At 38.1% G+C, this 24,001-nt stretch overlaps 1 pseudogene; it reads right to left on the bottom strand.

The window, feature by feature from the left end:
- Positions 1-429: 429 nt before the first annotated feature.
- LOC101710952 (Y-box-binding protein 1 pseudogene) lies at positions 430-17,876 on the bottom strand (annotated as a pseudogene).
- Positions 17,877-24,001: the final 6,125 nt, after the last annotated feature.

Raw genomic sequence — 24,001 nt, 5'->3', positions numbered from 1 at the left:
CTGATTTTGAATGAATTTTTTATTATTATTTAAGACCTTTTTAAACAGATGCTTGCAGTTTGATAACCTTTTTGAAAAAATCAAGTTGTAAACTTTTATTACAAATTAAAAATGAAGTTCTTAAAAATCTCAGCTTGACCAGATATGAAACAATTTAAAAACCTTTAAAGGTGTATTGAGAAAAACCAGACTTTAAAAAAAAACACATTTGTCATTACCAAAAAGAGATGTCTTTAGGTAAAAATCATAAAAACCTCATGCTGCATAGATAATGCAGATAGTTCTAGTTATCTGGTCAATGGGCAAAAAGCAAGCACTTAAGATCTTCAGTTCCCAGTCTTTTGTTCTTTTCTTATTGCTGGAATTTCATATTTGTTTCTCCTTGCTGGATGACTAAACTGGATCATAGTAGAGATATTAAGCCAGCATTTACTCAGCCCTGTCATGCTCAGCCTTGGGAGTGGATGAATTCTCAGCTGATGGAGAGGCTGCTTTTGTGTCTTTGCCATCATGAGGTTTAGGGTACTCTGGGCATCTGTGTCGCTAATTGCATTTGCACCAGCACCAACGTTGAGGTGGCTGCTGACCTTTGGTCTCTTCTCCTTGATTTTCCTTATCCTTTTCATTGCCATTCTCTCTAGGCTGTCTTTGTAGAGGAGGGCCCCTGCAGAATCATGGTCTATAACCTCAATGCATATTTTGTTTCACTTGTCTACCTTGTTCTGCTGCACCCTGGTTGTCAGCACCCTCCATCACTTCTGCCTGTATAGGAGGGTTGGAATACTGAGGTTGATGCCCATAGGGTCTCCGCACATAGTAAGGTGGGAATCTTCCCCTGCGGTAGAGCCAGTGTTGTCAGGCTTGGCCTTTAGGAACACTCTCTGCTACCTCATTATTTTCCCCATTCTCGCTATTCTGGTAATTCTGCCAGTAATTGCGTGGAGGACCCCTATGTGGCTAGCTTCTATAATGGTTACGGTCTGCTGAGTATTTTCTGTGAACTGGAACTCCACCAGGGCCTGTAACATTTGTTGCCTGTGCACCCTTTTCTCCTTCAACAAAATCAAACTCCACAATCTCTCCATCTCCTACACTGCGAAGGTACTTCCTGGGGTTATTCTTCTTTATGGCTCTCTGGTGTACAAATACATCTTCATTGGTGTTATTCCTGTTGATGAATGAACATTGAACCATTTTACTATTCCCAAAACCTTCATTGTGATGATCTTCTCCTTTTTAATTAATTCTATTGGTACATTTTAGGTATACACTATAATGACATTCATTATTGGAAATGTCTACCTTTACGTAATTAATATATCTTGGTTCTTATTTTTCCCCATTCCTCTGCCCTCCCTTCAACCCCTGTACCCCTCCCTATTTACAAAGACTTTGTTTCCATTTTTTCATTTTCTCATATTAATTCCATCGCCTTCTTTCCTTTCCCTAATCCCTCCCACTTCCCCTTCCCCTTTGGACTTTTTTTTCCTATTTCACAGTATCTATTATACCTTTTGATCCTTATTTACACTTTCAGTTTCTCACACCAGAGAAACTATTTGGTATTTACACATGTGTGTCCCATTTCTTTCACTTAAGAGTATTGCCTCAATGTGCATCCATTTAGCTATAAATGTCTCTTATTTCTCATTCTTTATGGCTGAGTAGTACTCTGTTTTACACAATCCAACACACATTCATGATAAAAACCCTATATAAAATTGAAATAGATGGTGTCTATCTCAACCTGATAAAAGCCATCTATGAAAAACCAACAGCCAATATACTAAACGGTCAAAAACTGAAATCCTTCACACTAAAGTCAGGAACAATACAAGGCTGTCCACTATCACCACTCCTGTTCAAAATAATTTTGGAAACATTAGCCACAGCAATTAGACAAGAGAAAGAAATAAAAGGAGCGAAGATAGGAAATGAAGAAGTTAAATTGTCATTATTTGCACATTATTTGCATTATGTGAGGCCACCTGGGCTGCCGTTTTCTGCATGGCTGCCCTTGGTGCAGGGCTTGGTGTTGGCAGCGTCGAGGAGCTATTGGCGGGGAGGCAAAGGGCAGCTGCTGTATCTCAAACTCCCTGATAATGGTTTCTGTGATGATGATTGGGGCTGGCTGCAGCAGCTGCAGCTCCTCCTAGATGTGATAATAACTAGGCTAGCCGCAGATGTGGGGCTGCTTGGAGCTCTCTGGGGTCCACTCTCCACTCCCAACACTGATTGAACTGATTCCAAATGAATTTTAGGAATGATTTCTCCAGTTCTCTGAGGTATGCTAATGGCATTTTGATTGGGATTGCATTAAATTCGTGCAAAAATTTTGGGAGTATGGCCATGTTCATTATGTTGGTTTTTCTACACACAATCAAAGGATATCCTTCCATTTTCTAATATCCTCTTCAGTCTCCTTTTTCAGAGTACTGTAATTTCAATGTAAAGATCTTTTACTGTTTTTGTGAGACTGATTCCTAAGTATTTCACTTTTCTTGATGCTATTGTAAAAGGTATTGTTTCCTAATTTCTCTCTGTGTGAGTTTGTTATTGATGTACAGGAATTGTATTAATTTTTGAGTGTTGACTTTGTATGCAGCTAAGTCCATTTGTTCACAGATTTGAGTCAGTTCTGATATTTCTTTGTTGATTTTTTTGCTACTTGATCTATCTATTTATGAGAGTGGGTTATTGAGATCCGCTGTTACAATTGTATTAGTGCTTATTTGATTTATCATGTCCTCTAATATTTGTTTTACATAGTTTGGTGCACTGGTATTTGGTGCATATATATTTATGATTGTTATATCTCCCTCCTGCATTGTTCCATTTAAAAGGATGTAGTGACCTTCTTTGTCTATCTTAATCACTCTTGGGTTGAAATACACTTAGTATACAAATAGTGCAGCTATCCCTCCTTTTTTTCCAGCCTTCTTTCATATGGAGTATCTTGTTTCTTGAACCATATTGCCAGTTTGTTTCTCTTGATTTGTGGGTTGAGCCCATTTACAGAAATGGTTATAAATGAAATGTATTGTTTTATCCTTGTGATGTTATTTTCCAGTTGTTCTTTCCCTATTTTTCTCCTCCATTTAATTGCTAGCACTTCTTAGTGGTGTCTATTTATTCGTGTTCTTAGAGCTGTGGTCTTCATTATATCTTTCCAAAATATCCTTCAGGGCTTTTTGTAGAGCTGGTTTAGTGGTCATGAATTTCTTCAGTTGTTCATTGTCATGGAAGTATCTTATTATTTCACTGAATGTGAAAGATAGTTTTGCAGGGTACATCAATCTTGATTGGAAGGTGTTTTCTTTTTTTTTATTAAATTCTTTTCTTGGTACATTTTAGGTATACAATACATTTACATTTATCATTGGGTACTTGTACCTGTACATCATGTATCTTTGTTCTTATTTTTTCCCATTCCCTGTCCTCCCTTCAACCCCTCCAACTTTCTCTATTTACAAAGATTTTGTTTCCATTTTATCCTTTTCTCATAATATTTACTTTCCCTTCTTTCCTTTACCCTTCCCCTCCCACTTTCCCTAACCCTTTGGACCTTTTCTTCCTATTTCAAATTTTCAATTATTCATTTTAATCATTTTAACCCTTATTTAAACTTTTGGTTTCTTACACCAGAGAAACAATTCCATATTTACAAATGTGTGTCCTATTTATGTCGCTTAAGAGTATGGCCTTGATCAGCCCACTGCAGACAAGCACGTCTGTGGATGCCGTAGCAATGTAGTGAGTCACGTGGAATGCACCAAATCAGCCCGTGCCCCAGCAGCAATCCACTGGACACCCCCCCACACTCCTCTGTACAGCCACCTGGTTCCACAGTACAAAGATGCAGAGAACACCGGACCACCAGACCACTGTACTGGGTAAGTTGGAGTCATCTTCACCTCCCATCAGGACCAGGACTATCTTCAGGGGAAGGGCAGCTAGAACCTGCAATACAACTCTGCAGAGTTCAAACCTACAGGAGGACAGGGAGCTCAACTTGGGACTTGCAGCCAGAAACCTGCCTGAATCTCATGGGTCTGCAACTAGCTCACTGAGACTCAATGACTTATATCTGCACACTGCAACCCACATTGTCTATTGTGACACCAGAGACATACCCTGAAAGAGGCCTTTCATCTTCATGGTTATTTTTTATTCCCAAAATTAATTTTATTATTTTGTTTTCTCTTTTGTTTTCTTTTGCTCCTCTTATCTTTATTTTTTTCCCTATTCTTTGCAAATATTTGTTTTTCTCTCCTTTTTAAATTTTCTTTTCTTGTTTCTTTTCTCTTTCCTTTCTCTCTCTCTCTTACACTCACTTTCTTGCTCTCCCTCATTGTTCATCTTCCCTTTTTGTCTCTGTTTTGGTCCTCATTCAGAGTTCTTTATTTTCCTATTTTTCTCTTTTTCCTTCTCACCTGTGTCCTCTGGCCACACTGATAACCTTCCCCTATCCTTCTTCCCATCTGTCCCTCCCTCCCCAACCCCTTCTAATTCCCCATCCCAAAGGGTAAAGTTGTTATATAGAAGAGTTTATTCACTATATGTTGGGTTGGCCCTCAATCTTGATTTAATTCACACAGCTAAAGGTGATAGATTAATATCTACCACAAAATGTCGTTTTCAAAGATGTACTTGATGCAATGGTGTTGCTGATTGTATCACTTGGGCTAAGGTGTTGGTACTGATCTAGTCAATGAACCTTCCTAATATAAGGAAAATGAGATAGCCTCAGAGTCATTAGAGACTCAAAATTTAAAGACCAGCTATATCTGGAAGACACCTCTGAGAAGCAATCATTCCATAAGAGTTCTAATTACAAGCAACAAAGATACCTACAATAAGCAATTTCAAACTATCAACCCAGGAGTTAAACCAAGTACAGTACCAAAAACAAAAATGAGAAGACATTTAAGCAAGGCACAAACTCAGACTTCCACCCCACCAAGGGTAAATCCTGGGGGAAATAAGATAGAAAAATCCCATAACCAACCATCTAGATACCCTGAACTGATAGCATAGGAAGTAACAAAACAGATGAATGAGGCTCTAGAAAAATTCAAAGCAGAAATAATCTCCTAGATATCCACAGAGATGGTGAGCAGAGTGAAAGACTTGATTAGAGGATCTAGAACAGAAACAGTTAAAAAAAATAGATGAGCTCAGAAACATGCTGGAAGCCATGAAGGCCCAGCATAAGAAAGAAATGGAAACCATGATCGCCCAACATAAGAAAGAAATGGAATCCATGAAACAGATTCAAACAACTATTCAGGAGATCAAAAACTCCATTGAAAGTATCCATAGCAGATTAAGGGAATCTGAAGATAGAATATCAGATATAGAAGACAGGATCACAGTTAGAGACCATGAAAATAGAGATTTTTAAAAATAGTAAGGGACCAGGAGAAATCAATTCAACAACTGCTAGACAATGAAAAGAAGAATAACATAAGACTGATAGGAGTCCATGAAAGAACAGGAGAAAGCAAAATTGACATAAAAACTGTTCACAGAAGTAATAGTGGAAAACTTCCCAGACAGAGGTAAAGAATTGAACATAGACATAAGTGAGGCATATAAAACTCCAGCTAGCCATGATCAAAAAAAATCTACATCTAAACATATAATAGTCAAGATCCCAGAAACCCAACAGAAGAACAAAATCCTACAAGCAGTTAGAGAAAAGAAACAAATCACCTACAAAGGAAAGCCCATCAGAATCACAGCAAACTTCTCAATACAAACCCTCAAATCAAGGAGAGCCTGGAGTGAAGTACTTCAAGCCCTAAAAGAAAATAAAATCCAACCTAGACTGTTGTATCCTGAAAAATTATCTTTCAAAATCAATGAGGAAATTAGATACTTCCACGACAAAGAACACATGAGAAATTTCATGAACACCAAACCAGCACTACAAGCAATTCTAAACAATATCCTAGAAAAAAGCAATGAAGGCCTCAACTCCGTGAGGCCCAACAGAGGGAAGCCACCAGGCAAGGTAAGAAACTAAAGGGAAAGGGGGAAAAATAAGAAATGAAAGAGCCAACAAAAGTAAAACATCATGACAAGGATAAATCAATATCTATCAATTATAACCCTCAATGATAATGGGCTCAATTCACCAATAAAAAGAAATAGACTGGCAGAATGGATTAAAAAGGAAAATGCAACAATATGCTGTATACGAGAAACACAACTAATTCAAAAAGAAACTCATAGACTGAAAGTAAAAGGATGGAAAACAGATCTCCATGCCACAGGAACCCAGAAAAAAGCAGGAGTAGCAATCTTATTTTCAGACAAAGTAGATTTCAAATCAAAACTCATTAAGAGAGACAAAGATGGTCTGTACATCCTTGTGAAGGGAACAATCCAACAGGAAGAGATGACAATCCTAAATATATATGCACCAAATACGAATGCCCCCAACTATACAAAACAAATATTAATAGACATGAAAAACCAAATAAACACTAACACAATTGTAGTGAGGGGCCTCAATACCCCACTATCACCAATGGACAGATCATCTAGACAAAAAGTTAACAAGGGAATTCTAGAACTGAACCAAGGTATTGAACAAATGGACTTAATAGATGTTTACAGAGTGTTCCACTCCACAAAATTGGAACACACATTCTTTTCTACTGCACATGGGTCATTCTCCAGAATATACCACATGGGAGCTCATAGGACATATCTAAGTAAATGTAAAAGAATTGAAGTTACCTCTTGTATATTATCAGACCATAGTGCAATAAAATTGGAAATCAATAATATAAGAAACCACAAAACCCCAACAAACACATGGAAACTGAATAACACCCTATTGAACAACCAATGGGTCAAAGAAGTAATTAAAGAAGAAATTAAACAGTTTCTACAAGTAAATGTAAATGCCAGTACAACATACAGGAATCTATGGGACACAATGAAAACAGTTCTGCATGGGAAATTCATAGCAGTGAATGCCTATATTAGAAAAACAGAGAAAACTCAGATAAATAACCTAATGCAGAACCTCAAACTCATAGAAAAAGAAGAGCATAACGAATCCAAAGCTCATACAAGAGAGGAAATTATAAAGATTAGGGCAGAAATTAATGGAATGGAGACTAAGAGAACAATACAAAAAATCAATGAATCAAAGAGTGGGTTTTTTGAAAGAATAAATAAAATTGATAACCCTTTAGCCAACCTTATCAAAAAAAGGAAAGAAAAGGCACAAATACATGCAATTAAGAATGAAAAATGGGAAGGCACAACAGGTCCAACAGAAATCCAGAGGACCATCAATACCTACTTCGAGAACCTCTACTCCAATAAAATGGAAAACATAGAAGAAATGGACAGATTCCTAGATGCATACAAATTGCCAGAGTTAAATGAAGAAGATATTAAAATTCTAAACACCCCAATTACAATGAATGAGATTGAAAATGTAATAAAATATTTACCAACAGAGAAAAGCCCAGGTCTGGAGGGCTTCACTGCTGAATTTTACAAGACATTTAAAGAAAAACTAATGCCATTACTAGACCCATACCTATCATCATGCACTAAACTAAGATCAAAGTGGATTAAAGATGTAAATATTAAGACAGAAACACTAAACTTGCTGGAAGATAAATTAGGTAGAACTCTTGAAGACATTGGCATAGGAAAAGACTTCATGAACAAAACCTCAGCAACACGGGAACTAGCAGAAAGAATCAACAACTGGGATCTCATCTTATTAAAAAGCTTCTGCACTGCAAAAGAAACCACCAACAGAGCTAAGAGACAACCTACAATATGGGAAAAAAATTTTAGCAGCTGTACCTCAGACAAAGGACTACTATCTAGAATATATAAAGAATTGAAACAAATCAGACCCCCCAAATTCAAAGACCCATTTCAAACATGGGCATCTGAAATGAACAGACATTTCTCAGACAAGGAAGTAAAAGCAGCAAACAAATATATGAAAAAATGTTCAACATCACTCATCATTCAAGAGATGCAGATGAAAACAACACTGAGATTCTACCTCACCCCAGAAAGAATGGGTGCTATCAAGAAATCAACAAATAACAAATGCTGGCATGGTTGTGGGGAGAAAGGAACCCTTCTCCATTGCTGATGGGAGTGCATACTGGTGCAACCACTGTGGAAAGCAATATGGAGATACCTCAAAGAACTAGGACTAGAGGTCCCATTCAAGCCAGCTATTCCCCTGCTGGGTATCTTCCCAAAAGAATTAAAAGAATCATACCACAGTGATATATGTCCACCCATGTTCATAGCGGCACAGTTTGTAATAGCTAAAGCTTTGAAGCAGCCCAAGTGCCCATAAACTGGAAACTGGATAAAGAAAATGTGGGGTTTTTTAATAAAATGGAGTACTACTCAGCCATAAAGAATGAAAAACTAGAGTCATATATAGCTAAATAGATGCATGTCGAGGCCATACTCTTAAGTGAAATAAATAGGACACACGTGTAAATACTGAATAGTTTCACTAGTGTGAAAAACTGATAGTGTAAACAAGGGCTAAAATGATTTAAATGAATAATTGATAATTTGAAATAGGAAAAAAAGTCCAAAGATGAAGGAGTGAAGGGAGGGGAAGGGGAAAGGCAAAGAGGGAAAGGAAAAACTATGAGAAAAGAAAAAAAATGGAAATTAAATCTATATAAATAGGGAAGGGTGGAGGGGGTGAAGTGTTCACAGGTAATTGGAAAAAAAATAAGAACCAAGATATATCATGTACAGGTACAAATACCCAATGATAAATGTAAATGAATTGTATACCTAAAATGTACCAATAAAAGAACTAAAAAAAAAAGATTCCTAGATATTTCATTGTTTTGGATGCTACTGTAAAATGAATTTTTTGAGTCCTCTATGTAAAGTGTCATCATCAGCAAATAATGACAATTTAACTTCCTCTTTTAATATCATTGTTCCCCCTTTTTTTTCTCTCTTTTCTAATTGCTGTGGCTGGTGTTGCCAGAAATATATGAAACAGACGTGGTGATAGTGGGCATCCTTTTCTTGTTTCCTATTTTTGTGTAAAAGTTTGCAGTTTTCAACCATTTTTTATGATGTCGGCTGTTGGTTTTTCTTAGATAGCCTCAATCAGGTTGAGATAAATACCTTCTATTCCAATTTTCTGTAGGGTTTTTATCATGAATGGGTGTTGGATTTTGTCGCATGCCTTTTTTGCATCTATTGAGATGATCATATTGTTTTTGTCCTTGACTCTGTTAACATAGTGTATTACAGTTATTGATGTATGTATGTTGAACTATCCTTCCATATCAGAGATAAATCTGACTTGGTCAGAATGAATGATCTTCTTGATGAAACACTGTATTCTGTTTGCCAGTATCTTGTTGAGGATTTTTGCATCTATATTCATTAGGGAGTTTGGCCTGTAGTTCTCTTTTTGGGTTGGGTCTTTCCCTGGTTTTGGAATCAAACTAACACTTGCTTCCAGGAATTAATTTGGAGGCATTGCTTCCCTTTCAATTACATTGATGAGTTTAAAGAGTAATGGCAATAGTTCTTCTCTAAATATCTTGTAGAATTCAGCAATGAAGCCATCCAGACCTGGGCTTTTTTTTTGGTAAATTTTTAATTGTTTTCACTTTCACTCATTGTAATTGGGGTGTTAAGAATTTCTATATCTTCTTCACTTTGGCAATTCATATATACTTAGGAATCTGTCCATTTCTTCTGTATTTTCCATTATATTAGAGTACAGTTTCTGGAAATAGGTATTGATGATCCTCTGGATTTCTGTTGAGTCTGTTGTGACTTCATTTTTTTCATTCCTAATTGCTTGAATTTGAAAGTTTTAGACCTTTTTTTTATAAGTTTGGCTAAGTGTTTACTAATTTTATTTATTCTTTCAAAATAAATTTTGATTTATTGATTTTTTTGTACATTCTTTTAGATTCCATTGCATTGTTTTCTGCTCTGATCTTTATAATTTCCTCTCTTTTATGAGATTTGGGTTTGTTATGCTCTTCTTTTTCTTGGAGCTTCAGTTTTTGCATTAGGTTGTTTATTTGAGTTCTCTCTGTTTTCCTAATATAGGCATTGACTGCTATGAATTTCCTGTGTAGAACTGCTTTCACTCTGTCTAATAGATTTCTGTATGTTGCACTGGCATTACCATTTACTTGTAGAAACTGTCTAATTTCTTTAATTTCCTCTGTGACCCATTGGTTGTTCAGGAGTGTCTTATTCAATTTTGAGGTGTTGTGGGTGTTTTGAGGTTTTTTATGTTATTGATCTTAATTTTATTGCACTATGGTCTGATAATATACAGGGGATAACTATTACATTTACTTTTACATTTACTTAAACATGTCCTCTGAGCTTGCATGTGGTCTATGTTGGAGAATGACCCCTGAGGAGCTGAAAAGAATGTGTATTCTGATTTTTTGGGGTGGAACACTCTGTAAACATCTATTGAGTCCATTTGTTCAATAACTTTTTCAGTTCTAGTATTTTCTTGTTAATTTTTTGTCTAGATGATCTGTCTATTTGTGACAGTGCTTTATGGAGTTTCTCTACTACAACTGTATTAGCACTTATTTGGTTTTGCATGTCCATTAATATTTGTTTTGTATAGTTGTGGGCATTCATATTTGGTCCATAAATATTTAGGATTATCATCTCTTCCTCTTGGATTGTTTCCTTCACAAGGATGTAGTGACCATCTTTGTCTCTCTTAATTACTTTTGGTTTGAAATCTACTACTTTGTCTGCAAATAAGATTGCTACCCCTGCTTTTTTCTGGGTTCCTGTCACATGGAGAACTGTTTTCCATCCTTTCACTTTCAGTCTATGAGTTTCTCTTTGAATTAGGTGTGTTTCTTGTATTCAGCATATTGTTTGATTTTGCTCCTTTAATACATTCTGCCATTCTGTTTCCTTTGATTTGTGAATTGAGGCCATTAACATTGATGGTTATAATTGATAGATATTTACTCATCCTTGTCATGATGTTTTACTGTTGTTGGCTCTTTTATTTTTTGTTTTTCCCCCTTTCCCTTTAGCTTCTTGCTGGTGGGTTCACTCTGTTTGGCCTTCTGGAGTTGTCTCCTTCATTGTGTTTCTAGAATAACTTTTAGAATTATTTGCAGTGCTGGTTTGGTATTCATGAAATTTCTCAGGTGTTCTTTTTCATGGAAGTATCTAATTTGCCCATCAATTTGGAAGCTAATTTTGTAGGATAAAACAGTCTTGGTTGAAATCTGTTTTCTTTTAGGAATGGAAATCCTTCACTTCATGCTCTCCTTGTCTTGAGGGTTTTGTTGAGAAGTCTACTGTGATTCTAATGGGTTTCCTTTATAAGTGATTTGTTTCTTTTCTCTAACTGCTTGTAGAATTTTGTTCTTCTGTTGGGTTTCTGGGATCTTGACTATTATATGTCTAGGTGTAGTTTTTTTTAATTGTGGCCAGTTGGAATTCTATATGTCTCACTTATCTGTGTGTCCAATTCTCTACCTCTGTCTGGGAAGTTTTCTACTATTACTTCTGTGAACAGTTTTTTTATGTCAACTCTACTTTCTCTTGCTTTTTCATGGACTCCTATCAGTCTTATGTTATTCTTCTTGGCATCATCTATCAGCTGCTAGATTGATTTCTCATGGTCCCTTACTATTTTTAAGAAATCTCTGTTTTCATGGTCGTTAACCACAAACCTGTCTTCTACATCTAATATTCTATCTTCACATTCCCTTAATCTGCTCTGAATACTTTCAATGGAGTTTTGAATCTCCTGGATATCTGTTTGAATCTGTTTCATAGATTCCATTTATTTCTTATGCTGGGCATTCATGACTTCCAGCATGGTTCTGAGCTCATGTATTTTTTTATCTGTTTCTGTTCTAGAACATCTAATCATGTCTTTCACACTGCTCACCATCTCTTCAGTTATCTAGGAAATTATTTCTGTTTTGAATTTTTCTAGAGCCTCATTCATCTGTTTTGGTACTTCTTGTGCTATTAGTTCAGGGTGTTCAAGTGATTGATTTTCAGACTTTTCCACCCCTTTCCCCAGAATTTGCCTTTGGTGGGGTGGAAGTCTGAGTTTGTGCCTTACTTAAATGTCTTCTCATGTTTGTTTTTCCTACTGTCCTTGGTTTAATTTCTGGGTTGATAATTTGAAATTACTTATTATTAGTATCTGTGTTGCTTGTATTTAGAACACTTATGGAATGATTGCTTCTCAGTGATGTCTTCCAGATATAGCTGGTCTTTAGCTTTTGAGTCTCTAATGACTCTGAGGCTATCTCATTTTCATTATACCAGGAAGGAATACTGATTAGATCAATCACAGCACCTTAGCCCAAGTGATACAGTTAGCAACACCATAGCATCAAGTACATCTTAGAAAATGACAATTTGTGATACTTATTAATCTATCAGTTTAACTGTGTGAATTAAATCAAAATCAAGGACCAATCCAACATATGTTTATAGTGAATAAACTCTTCAATACAGCAACTTTACCCTTTGGGATGCAGAGTTAGTAGGAGTTAAGGAGGAGATAGATATGTAGAGAAATAGGCAAAGTTTAACAGTGAGGCTAGAGGACACAGGAAGATCATGCAAACTCTAAGAAACTGTTGAAGACAAGAGGAAAAGACAGAATTAAAGAGCAAAGACGAGAACAGTACAACCTAACAGCAATAGCGAGGCTAGAAACTGTACCTACTTTCCTTCAAAACTAATGACAATCAAGAGAAAGAAAAAGAGAAAAGAAAAATAAAGAAGAAATAAGAATTAGGGCTAGAACAGGAACAAAAAGGGAGATGAAGAACAATGTGGGACAGTGAGAGAGAGAGAGAAAGAAAAGAGAAAAGAAAGAAAAAAAGAAGAGAAAAATGAAAATTTGAAGAGTAGAAAAAGAAAAAATTAAAAATAAGAGCAAAAATAATAATTTTGAAAATAAAAAATAAAAATGAAGGGCCTCCTTCAGAGTATGTCTCTTCTGTCACAATAGACAATGTGGGCAGCAGTGTGCAGATATAAGTCAATGAGTCCCAGCAAGCCAGTAGCAGACCCATGAGATTCAGGCAGATTTCTTGCTGCAAGTCCCATGTTGAACTCCCTGTCCTCCTACAGGGTTGAACTCTGCAAGGTTCTACTGCAGGTTCCAGCTGCCCTTCCCCTGAAGATAGTCCAGGTTCTGATGAGAGTGATGATCCCTCCAACTTACTAAGTACGGTGGTCTGGTGTGCCTTTATTGCCGAGATTTTCTTCACTTTTTCAGTGGGCTTCAGCTTTCATCAAGGAGCCTGACTGAGGCCCTCTTCCTGTTGTTCACTTCTGCTCTATCTTCTGGAGCTCAGGACAATGGCCTTTATGACACCCTGTGCCTCTGCAGTGTGGAACCAGGTATCAGCACAGCCAGGAGGCCAGAGGCCAGGGTGGGGGGCTGCAGGCACCCTTGCAGCTAAGCTGGTGGCTGGTGGGGTGGAGTGAGGGTGGGATGGAGCAGGGCTCCACGCTCCCAAATGAAGTCCTCACCATCCTCTGGCTGGTCGCTGGTGGGTAAGGCACATTTTGGAAGGAGTATGGGTCCAAGCAGCTAAGGTCCTCTCCTCCCGCCTGGCTAAGCTGGTCACTGGGCAGGGGGTGGTGGGCGGTGAAGTTGTTTTCTTTCAGAACCTGGAATACTTCACTCCAAGCTCTCCTTGACTTAAGGGTTTGCATTGAGAAGTCTGCTGTGATTCCAATAGACTTTTCTTTGTAGGTGATTTGTTTCTTTTCTCTAACAGCTTTTAATATTCCATTCTTGTGCTGAATTTCTGGGATCTTCATAATTATATGCCTTGGTATAGATTTATTTTGGTCATTGCTCATTGGAGTTCTATTTGCCTCACTTATTTGCATGACAAATTCTTTCTCCATGTTTGGGAAGTTTTTTCCCAATACTTCTTGGAGCAAACTTTGTATGACATTTGCACTATCTCCAACTCTCTCATTGACCCCAATCAATCTAACATTATTCTTCTTTGCATCATCTTGAATTGTTGGATTGATTTTTCATGGTTCTTTGGCACTTTAAGAGATCTGTCTTTTCAAGGATGTCAACAGAATTCCTGTCTTCTATTTCAGAAATTCTGTCCTCAACTTCATTTAATCTATTGCATATACTTTCAATGCAATTTTTAATTTCCTCAATATCTGTTTGAATATGTTTCATGAATTCCATTTCTTTCCTATGTTGAACATTCATGGTTTTTGTCATTTTTCTAAGCTCCCCTATTTTTTATCTGTATCTATTCTAGATTCATTGAGCATGTCTTTCATTTTGATCATCATTTTTTTACCTGAGAGATTATTTTCTCTATAACTTTGTGTATCTACTTTCTTACTTCTGCTTCTATCATTTCAGAAAAATCAGGTGAGTGATTTCTGATTTCCTCTATCTCATTGTCTCCTGGACTTGTCCTTGGTGGACTGGAGGTCTGGGACTGAATTTTGCCTCTGGGTCTTGTCATTTTCTATTTTTTAATTTTATTTTGTTTTCTGTGTTGATACTTGTAAATTTCTTATGGCAGAACATAGCTTTATCACTAGTATCAAGGTTTCTTTAGGAAAAGCCTATTTCTAAGAAGTCTCTGGGTATATGTGATTCTTGGCCTCTATGTCTGATCCGAGATCCTACCTTCCTGATTTACTAGGGATCAGAAGTTGCTGTTTATTTGGTTCATCACCCAGTCCTTTGATACTGGACTATGGTGGTGAGTATGGCGCCAGACAGTCTCAGTGTGGTCATATAAGGGAGAACAACTAATTATAACAGATACGACATCTTACCTAAAGTAGCACAATTAGCAATATCAATAGCCTCAAGGCACAACCTAGAAACTGACAAATTGTGGTAACTCTTAATTTGGTATCTTTAAACATAAGAGATCTACAGTTATACAAAACAATCCAAAATAAACCAAAATCTTGTATGCAAGGTGAGTTTACCTTCTGGGGAGCAGGAAATTTAAGAGAGATGAGGCAAAACAGAGTGAGTGACCAATGAAGGGAAATGTAGTAGAGGTAAGACTGGAGGACAACAGATGATCACCAAAGGCTTGGGTAACTTGAGAAGAGGACAGGAGGGAAAGTGTGAAGGGTAAAACATAAGAATATTGAAGTGAACTTAAAAGATGAGAGTTGATTTTTCACTCACATGAAAATATCATAAACTGAAGGGAGATAACTGAGGAAAGAAAGAGGATGAGTAGAACAAGGTAAATATAAAGGTAAAAACTTTCTTTAAAAAATAGAAAGAGGAAACAAAACCAACAAAGAAAGAAAAATAAATAACCTAAAATTCTTCTAGTGTCCACAGTTGTGATACTGCCCAAGGCAGATAGTGTCTCAAAACCGTGCTGTGTAACCCTGCCAAGTCTGTACAGAGTTTGATCTTATGGGAGCTGGGGCCAGTCTTCAGCCAGAAGTTTTTTGGATGTCTATCTCTAGTCTATCCAAGTCTCCTTACTGTGGGTTGCTGTGGTGCCCTCAGGCAGGGGCACCCCAGGACTGCTCTCAGTCTCATGTACAGTTGGCTCCCCTCAGTTGCTCAGTCTTTGCACAGCCTCCTCTGTTTCACCCCCACTGGCACTTCTCTATCCTGTCCTGAGGCACTTGTTGCAGGAGGGGGGCTGTGCTGCTCAGGAGAGCTTGTCCTGGGGGGTGCGGCTGTGCTGCTGTGTTCTGTTCCATCTTCTATCTCCTCTCTAGGGAGTTAATTGCCATTGCTAAAATCCTGCTGGCGTCTGCGTCTTTCTCTCAAGCCGCTGCCATTCGCAAATCACTTTTTTCAGCTGCACTCTGGTCTCAAATTGGGAGTGCACAACAGAGAAAGAAAAGAAAAGAAAAGAAAAAGAAAAGGGGGCTGGTGGCCCTTCCATTGAGGAGAGAACGGAATTCTGGTCAGTTCTGTGTTTGCCAGTGACAGCGAAATCTGTTGCCAGGCTGCAGTGTCCTTTGTGTAGAGGAGGGCTAAAGAAAGAGACAAGAAACCTTCTTTCCCAAATCTGTCCTGTGTGGCTTGTGTTAGGTGCACCTTTTTAGTCCATCAGTTTCTGGGTGACTTCCCAGTATGGCAATTCTTGCTTGGTGCTGCCACAGTGCTAGTAGCTCTGTGTGCTGATGTGCTCTTCTATGAAGTCCCATACCCGTGTTTCATTTGCTCTATTAATCTCTTATTTTGTATTGGTTTTGGCATCAGGATGTATGTCCATCCTTTTCTTCCAATTACCCATGCTTTTAGTTGATTTTTCTCTGAGTAGCTCCAATGTGACTCCTCCTCTTTTTAGCCATGCTGAATCTCAGGACTGAGATATAGAACACCTATACTTATTTTCTTCATTGTTTTTATCCTGTATGGATTTAGTATTTTGTCAAAGGGTGTTTCAGTGTTGAGATAATCATGTGATTTTTGTCCTTGCTTCAGATTCTGTGATGAATTATATTTATTGTTTTGCATATATTGAACCATCCTTGCATTCTCAGAATGAAGCCTACTTGTTCACAGTGTATGATCTTTTTGATGATTTGTTGCATTCTGTTTGACAATATCTTGGTAAGGATTTTTGCACCTATGTTCATTGGAGAAATTGGCCTATATTTCTCTTTTTGGCTGGATCCTGGTCTGGTTTTGGAATCAGATAATATTAACTTCTAAGAATGATTTTAAAGGTACTTCTTCCCTCTCAATTCAATTAAATAGTTTGAGGAGTATTGGTGTTACATCTTCCCTGAAGTTCTTGTAGAATTTGACTGTAAATCTATGAGGTCCTGGGCTTTTCAGTTGGTAATTTTTTTATTACTGCTTCAATTTCATTACCTGTTATTAGATTATTCATATTTTTAAGTCTTCTTGGTTCAGTTTTGGCAAGTCATATATGTAGGAATCTTTCCATTTCTTCTGAGTTCTCCAATTTTTGGCATATATGTTTATGAAATAATTGCTAATAATTTTCTGGAGTTTGTCAGTGTTTATTGTGATTTCACTTTTTTTTTTTTCATTTCTAACCCCATCAACTTGTGTCTTTTCTTTCCTTTTTTTTTTTTTTTTGTAAGACTGGGTAAGAATTCATCTATTTTGTTTATTCTTTCAAAGAACTATTTCTCTTTTAGTTGATTCCTTGTATTGTTTTATAATTCTCCATTTCATTTATTTCTGCTCTGGTCCTTATCATTTCTTTCCTTGTGTAAGCTCTGGGTTTGGATTATTGTTGTTTTCTAAGACCTTGAGATACAAAATTAGGTTATTTATTTGGGCTCATTCTGCTTTTATGATATGGACATTCACTGCTATAAACTTCCCTCAGAGGGGTTCTTTCATTTTGTTCCATAAGTTCTAGTTTGTTGTACTGGCATTACCATTTAATTCTATGAACTGTCTTATTTCTTCTTTAATTTTCTCTGTCACTTGTTAAAGTGTTTTTTTAATTTCCTCATATTTCCATAGTTTCTGTGTTTTCTTTTGCTATTGATTTCTAGTTTCCCTGCACTGGGATCTGATAGTATGTATGGTAAAATTTTAATTCTTTTGCATTTGCATAGAGTTATGGCTTATATCTAGATGTCCTCCTGAATCCTCATAACTCATAGGTGGGGTTTTTTGGAGTTGGCTGGATCTAGGAAGTGCAATAGTTGGATTAAGAGTGTGTGGTACTAAATTAGTCCAAAGGCTGGAATTATAGTTCTAGGTGGCACCACTCAAAAGACTGGTAACCTGGAAGGGATTAAAAAGGAAAGGAAGGCTGGCTCCTCTGGCTTACTGCATCACTGTCTCTTTCCCGCATTTCCATGAACTCTTTTTCCTCTGTGATGCCCCCTGGCATGCCACCCTGTGTTGGAGTCCATTAACTATGGACTGAAACCTCTACAAACTGAGGTGAAATAAATCTTTTATCATTTAACTTGTAGGTGTTGGGTAGTTTATCATAGCAATGAAAAAGTAATGAAGACAGATTTTGGTAACAGAGAAATGAAGTCCTTAAATGTATAATAGGTAATGTGAAATAGGAAGAAAAGGGGCAAAGGGGAAGGAAGTGGGAGGGCTAGAGGAAAGGATAGAAGGGAATGGTATTAATGTGAGAAAATGGAAAAATAGGAACAAAATCTTTGTAAATAGGGAGGAATGGAGGGGTTGAAGGGAGGGCTGGGAAAGGGTGAAAAATAAGAACCAAGAGAGACTATGTAAAGGTGCAAATATCCAATGATGAATGTCATTATATTGTATACCTAAAATGTACCAATGATTAGAATGAATAATCGATAATGCAAAATAGGAAGAAAAGGTCGAAACGGGCAGGGGTAGTGGGAGGGTCAGGGGAAAGGAAAGAAGGGAAAGGAAAAATGATGAGAAATGGAAAAAATGGAAATAAAGTCTTTGTAAATAGGGAAGGGTGGAGGGGCTGAAGGGAGGGCTAGGAATGGGGAAAAAATAAGAACCAAGATGCATTATGTAAAGGTAGAATTCCCAATGAGAAATGTAATTGTGTTGTATACCTACAATGTACCAATAAAAGAATTTAATAAAAAAAATGAAGTCCTTGCTGTGATGTTACCTAGCCATGTGGTTCAGGTGCCTTTGGAAAGGTTTGGAGATGCCAGATAAAGAAGCAGTCCTGGTTTGCTCTAAGCGAAGCTTGATAGGAGATTCTAGGTAGAGCCCAGCAGACTAAAACACTGGTAGAAATGCTGTTAGGAAAAACCAGGCTCAGGAGTCTTCAGTTGGGAATAAGTGTTACATTAGCTATTGGACTTCAGACCACATACTTTGGCAGAAAATTTGTCTGCATTTTTTCATGTCCAGAGACTGCCTGAGACTGAGATAAAGGGTAATGGGCTAATTAATGTGGCATAAGAAATTTCAAGCCAATCTAATGTTGAGGAGGTGGCATGGCTATTGTTGGGGGCTATCAGTCAGAGCTGTGTTGAGATTCAAGAGCAAATGGTCAAGCAGAAATATTTAAAAAGTTTTGAGTTTGGTCAGAAAGAAAGCGTTAGTAAAGGTATGGCCTGAAAAAATGAAGCAGAGGAGAATTTGGTTGCTAAAAATAAGAACAGGACAATAGAAAAGATAGCCTGAAGACATCACAAGAACCAATAGGACCCCAGCCTTTGCAGCCTCAAAATTGCAAAGGTGAAAGACTGTTTTGAGAAGAAATCCCCAGAGCACCATCTTCGAGAATGGTGGTGGTCTAGAGAATTTTTTCCTTTGGGTTGGGTTCACAGTGCTCAGCAATCCAGGCACTCAACCTTTACTGCCAAGAGTGGAGGAATCCTGGCTATTGCTCCAGCTGAAATCAGCTGTTGGCATCATTCACATGCTGCTGGTTTTAAGTGCATGCAGAATGCAAGAGTTGTGGAGTCAGGAAGGCTTCCACCTAGATTTCAAAAAAAGGCCTAGAAAACCAGGCAGTGTGCCCCTAACAAGGTAGTGTGTGAATCTGTGAATGTGAAGCCAAAGATACAGTGGAGACCCCAGAAGGTTGGAGAAGCCACAAATCTGGATCATCTCAGGAAAGTTGTAAGAAGTGAGCAGAACCAGCCTAAAAGAGAAGTCATGGGAGCTACAACCACTGAAAGTGCCATAGAGGTAGAGCCAACCAAGCCCTTTGGAGTTCACATCTAGCCACAGATTACCTCAGATGCTGGGCATGAAATGTGGGATTTAATGTTTGCCCTGCTGGATTTTAGACTTGCTTTGATCCCATTCATTTATATTCCTCTTGTTGTACCTTTTGGAATGGAAATGTTGAGCTCATGAAATTACATGTTGGAAGTCTTTAACTTTCTTTTAATTTGTGCAGGGTCTCAAGACTGAGTTTGCCTTAAATCTCAGAAGAGACTTTGGAATTGGGCTTTTCAGCAATATGGAAACCATTAGAACTTCGTCAATTTTTAGAGATGGACTAAATGCCTATTGCATAGAGGGATGCACATGTGTTTTTGGGGTGCCAGAGATAGGATGTTGTAGTTTGAATCTAGATATCCCCCTAAATGCTCATGCATTCATAGGTGGGGATTTCAGCAGTTGCTTGATCTAGAGTGTGTGATACTCTGATTAAAAGTGTGTCATGCTAAATTAGTTCAAAGACTGAAATTAGCATAGTTCTGGATGGCACCACTCAAAAGGCTTGTCGCCTGAATGGGATAAAAGGGAAAGGCAGGCTGGTTGCTGTGGCTTGCTGCATCACAATCTCTTGCTTGCTTTTCCATGCACTATTTCTCCTCTGTGATGCCCCTCTACCCTGACATTCTGCCTTAGAGCCAGCTGACTATAGACTAAAACCTTTACAAACTGAGTTGAAATAAACCTTTCCTCCTTTAACTTGTGGGTGGTGGTATTTCTCTCAGCAATTAGAAAGTAACGAAGACACTTAGGCTCACTTTATTAGCTAGTATGTAGTCTATTCTGGAGAAAGTACCATGTGAAGCCAAAAAGAATGTGTATTATGTTGTTGAGTGGAACACACTGTATATATCTATTAAGTCCATTTGTTTGAAGGTTTGGTTCTACTCTGATATTTATTTGTTGATTTTTTGTTTAGTTGATCTGTCCATTTGTGATAATGGGATATTGAGATTCCCTCCTGTGGTAGTTAATTAATGGTGAACTTGAGTGGGAATGCCCAGGTGATTTGAGTCAGCATGGTTGCTAGAATGTTATAAAAGGAGAATGGGAGGGAAGAATTTTATTGCTGATTTATCTTGGAATAATTTCAGCTGTTCTCTTTGGTTGTGCCCCAGTCTTAGATTTCAAGGAGGATGGCTGTTGTTCTCTTGTGAGGAGCTCTACTCCTCACCTTCACCTTGAGAATCTCCTTCTGGCCTTTGGCACAGGCACTTCAGCTGGGAGCTTTGATCTTTGACTTTGTTTTGGTTGTCATCTCCTGTTTCTTGGTGCAGATTTTTCAGCTTTCAACATTGGCCTTCAGCCTGCCAGCGCAGACTCTCTAGCCTCTGGTGCCAGCCCTTGGACTTTCCAGCACAGATCCTTTAGTCTTCCATCTTGGTGGAACTTGCACAGGACATTGCTGCAGGCACTAGGCCTTCTGCTTGTCTCATATGGGACATTGCCATGGGATCCAATTCATTGGCTGGATTCCTCAGATCTCTGCCACACAGACAGATATCTTGCATTCTTCTATATTTGACTCTGTGGGCAAATATTATAGGCTACTCTTGTAAATTCTGAATCCTGCATTAAACCTGTTCTCTTGCAAACAGTGACCAATACATCTCCATCACTGCACTGATATTATCTAATTTTTATGTCCATTAGAGTTTGTTTTATGAAGTTGGGTGTACCATGGTTTAGTGAAAGCAGTGTTTATAATTGTTATGTCTTCTTGCTGAATAGTTCTATTAACCAATATGTAATGTCCTGCTTTGTCTCTTTTAATCAGCGTTGGCTCAATCTGAGAAAAGCCATTTATGACAGATAAATGGTCAACATCATATTAAGTGGGGAGAGGCTGAAAGCTTTGCTTCTAAAATCAGGAAAAAGACAAGGATATCTTACTACCGTCGCCATTATTGTTCAATATAGTTTTTCAAACATTAGCCAGAGAAATTAGGCATGAAAAAGAAATAAAATGGATATGTATAGGAAAGGAAGAAGTCAAATTATTATTATTTGCAGATGACATGATCCTCTACATAGAGGGTGAAAGAAATTACACCAAAAGACCCATAAAATTAATAGCAAAATCAAGTAGCATAGCAGGATAAAAAGTCAACAACAAAAATCAACAGCACTACTGTACACTATTAAAGAACTCACTGAGAACATAATTAGGCACACAATATCATTCACAATAGCATCAAGAAAAAGTAAATTTCTAGGAATTAACCTAACCAAGGAAGTCAAAGAGCTCTACAATAAAACTACAGTACTCTGAAAAGGGAGATCAAAAAAGGAAATCAGAAAATGAAAATATCCCCTCTTCCTAAAAGCAAGCCTTGGCAACAAGAGCAAGGAAGGAGGTATCACAACCCTAGACTTCAAGTTGTACTACAAAGCTACAGTGATAGAAACACTATGGTACTGCCAAAAAATAAAACCATGTGGATCAATGAAACCAAATGGAAGATCCAGAAACAATTTCAGGCACAATTATACACTTTGACCAAGGGATCAAAAAAAATAGTGCTGGAGGAAAGAGAGCCTCTTTGACAAATGGTGCTGGGAAAACTAGCTATCCACATACAGAAGATTAAACCAAGACTCACATCTCTCATGTACTAAACTAAAATTAAAATGTATCAAATATTAAAACAGATGTAATTATACTGATAGAAAAAATAGGTAAAGCTTTTGATGATGTGGGAGTAGTTAAGGATTTTATGAACAGAACCCCAATTCCAGAAGAAATAGTGCCAGGCATCAACAAATGCTATCATATGGAATTAAAAAGCTTCTGCGCTGCAAAGGAAAAAGCCAACAAAGTGAAGAAGCAACCAACAGAATGGGAAAATTTTTGTTAACTATTCCTCAGATGATTAATATCTAGAACATATAAAGAAACCCCAAAATTAGACCACCCAAAATAAAAGACTCAGCCAAAAATGGGCAAGTGACATAAATAACACCTCTCAGTAGAAATACAAATGGCCAATAAACATATGAAAAAATGTTTAAAATCTCTGACCATCAGAGAAATGCAAATAAAAACAACACTAAGTTCATCTTACAACAGAAAGAATGACAATCATCAAGAAATCAGATAACAACAAATGTTGGTGAGGCTGTGAGGAAAAATGAACACTAATTTTTGGCAAGAATGTAAAGTAGATGCCCTACGGAGGTCCTGAGTCACACAGAACACGCCGAATCAGCCCGCTGCAAACAGGCAGGTGTGTGCACGAACTACCAAGGTCCTGAGTCACGCGGAAGACACCGAATCACCCCACTGCAGATAGGCAGCCACCTGGTTCCACACTACAAAGAAGCAGAGGACACCAGACCACCAGACCAAGGTACTGAGTCCCACTGTTCTTGGCCCAGAGGTAGGGGCTTCTGAGCCATCGTCCCACTGCTCCTGGTCCAGAGGAAGGGACTTCCTGGTCACCATCGCTCCCGCTGCACCCAGCCCAGAGGAAAGGGATTTTGGGCCACCTTCTGTCCCACTGCTCCTGGCCCAGAGGAAGGGGCTTCCAGGCCACCAACCCTCCAACTGCTCCCGGTCGAGAGGGAGAGGCTTCTGAGCCACCATCCCACTGCTCCAGGTCCAGACGAAGGGGCTTCCCAATAACCATCCCTCTCGCTGCTCCCAGCCCACAGGAAAGGGCTTTTGGGTCACCATCCCTACCACTGCTCCTGGCCCCTGTCCCACCTCACCCAGCTGAGGAGGTAATCTGTGCAGGTGTTAACAGCACCCCACCCCAGTTGAAATGAGAAAACATGTAAATAAGTATCAAAACCAGACTTCTAGATCAACTACAGCAACCCCAAAGGGAAATGAGATGGAACACTCTGATACTCAACCACCTGGACCCACTGAACTGGCAACAAAAGGGGATTTGCAAAAAATGAAATCAGAAATAATTTCTCAGATAACAGGAGAAATTGTGCCCCTAGTGCAAGACATGATTCATAAATCTAGAGAGGAGCTCAGGAACATGATGGAATCCCAACATAAGAAACAAATGGAATCCATAAAACAGATGCAAATAGATTTCCAGGACATGAAAAACTCCACTGAAAGTCTACAAAGCAGAATGAGCCAATGTGAGGACAGAATTTCAGATACAGAAGATAAGATTGCAATTAGTGACCAGGAAAAGAAAAATTGCTTCAAAATTATAAGGGAACATGAGAAATCAATCCAGCAGCTGCTAGAGGATGCAAAGAAGAATAACATCAGACTGATTGGGCTCAATGAAGAAACAGGAGAGAGTGGAGATGACATAAAAAATCTCTTCACAGAAATAATGGCAGAAAACATCCCAAGCA

The sequence above is a fragment of the Heterocephalus glaber genome, unplaced genomic scaffold (assembly GCF_053883595.1).
Source record: "Heterocephalus glaber isolate CG9 unplaced genomic scaffold, H.glaber_assembly_v1.0 deba00001790, whole genome shotgun sequence".
Lineage (NCBI taxonomy): Eukaryota > Metazoa > Chordata > Mammalia > Rodentia > Bathyergidae > Heterocephalus > Heterocephalus glaber.
This window is presented reverse-complemented; position numbering and strand designations above follow the sequence as displayed.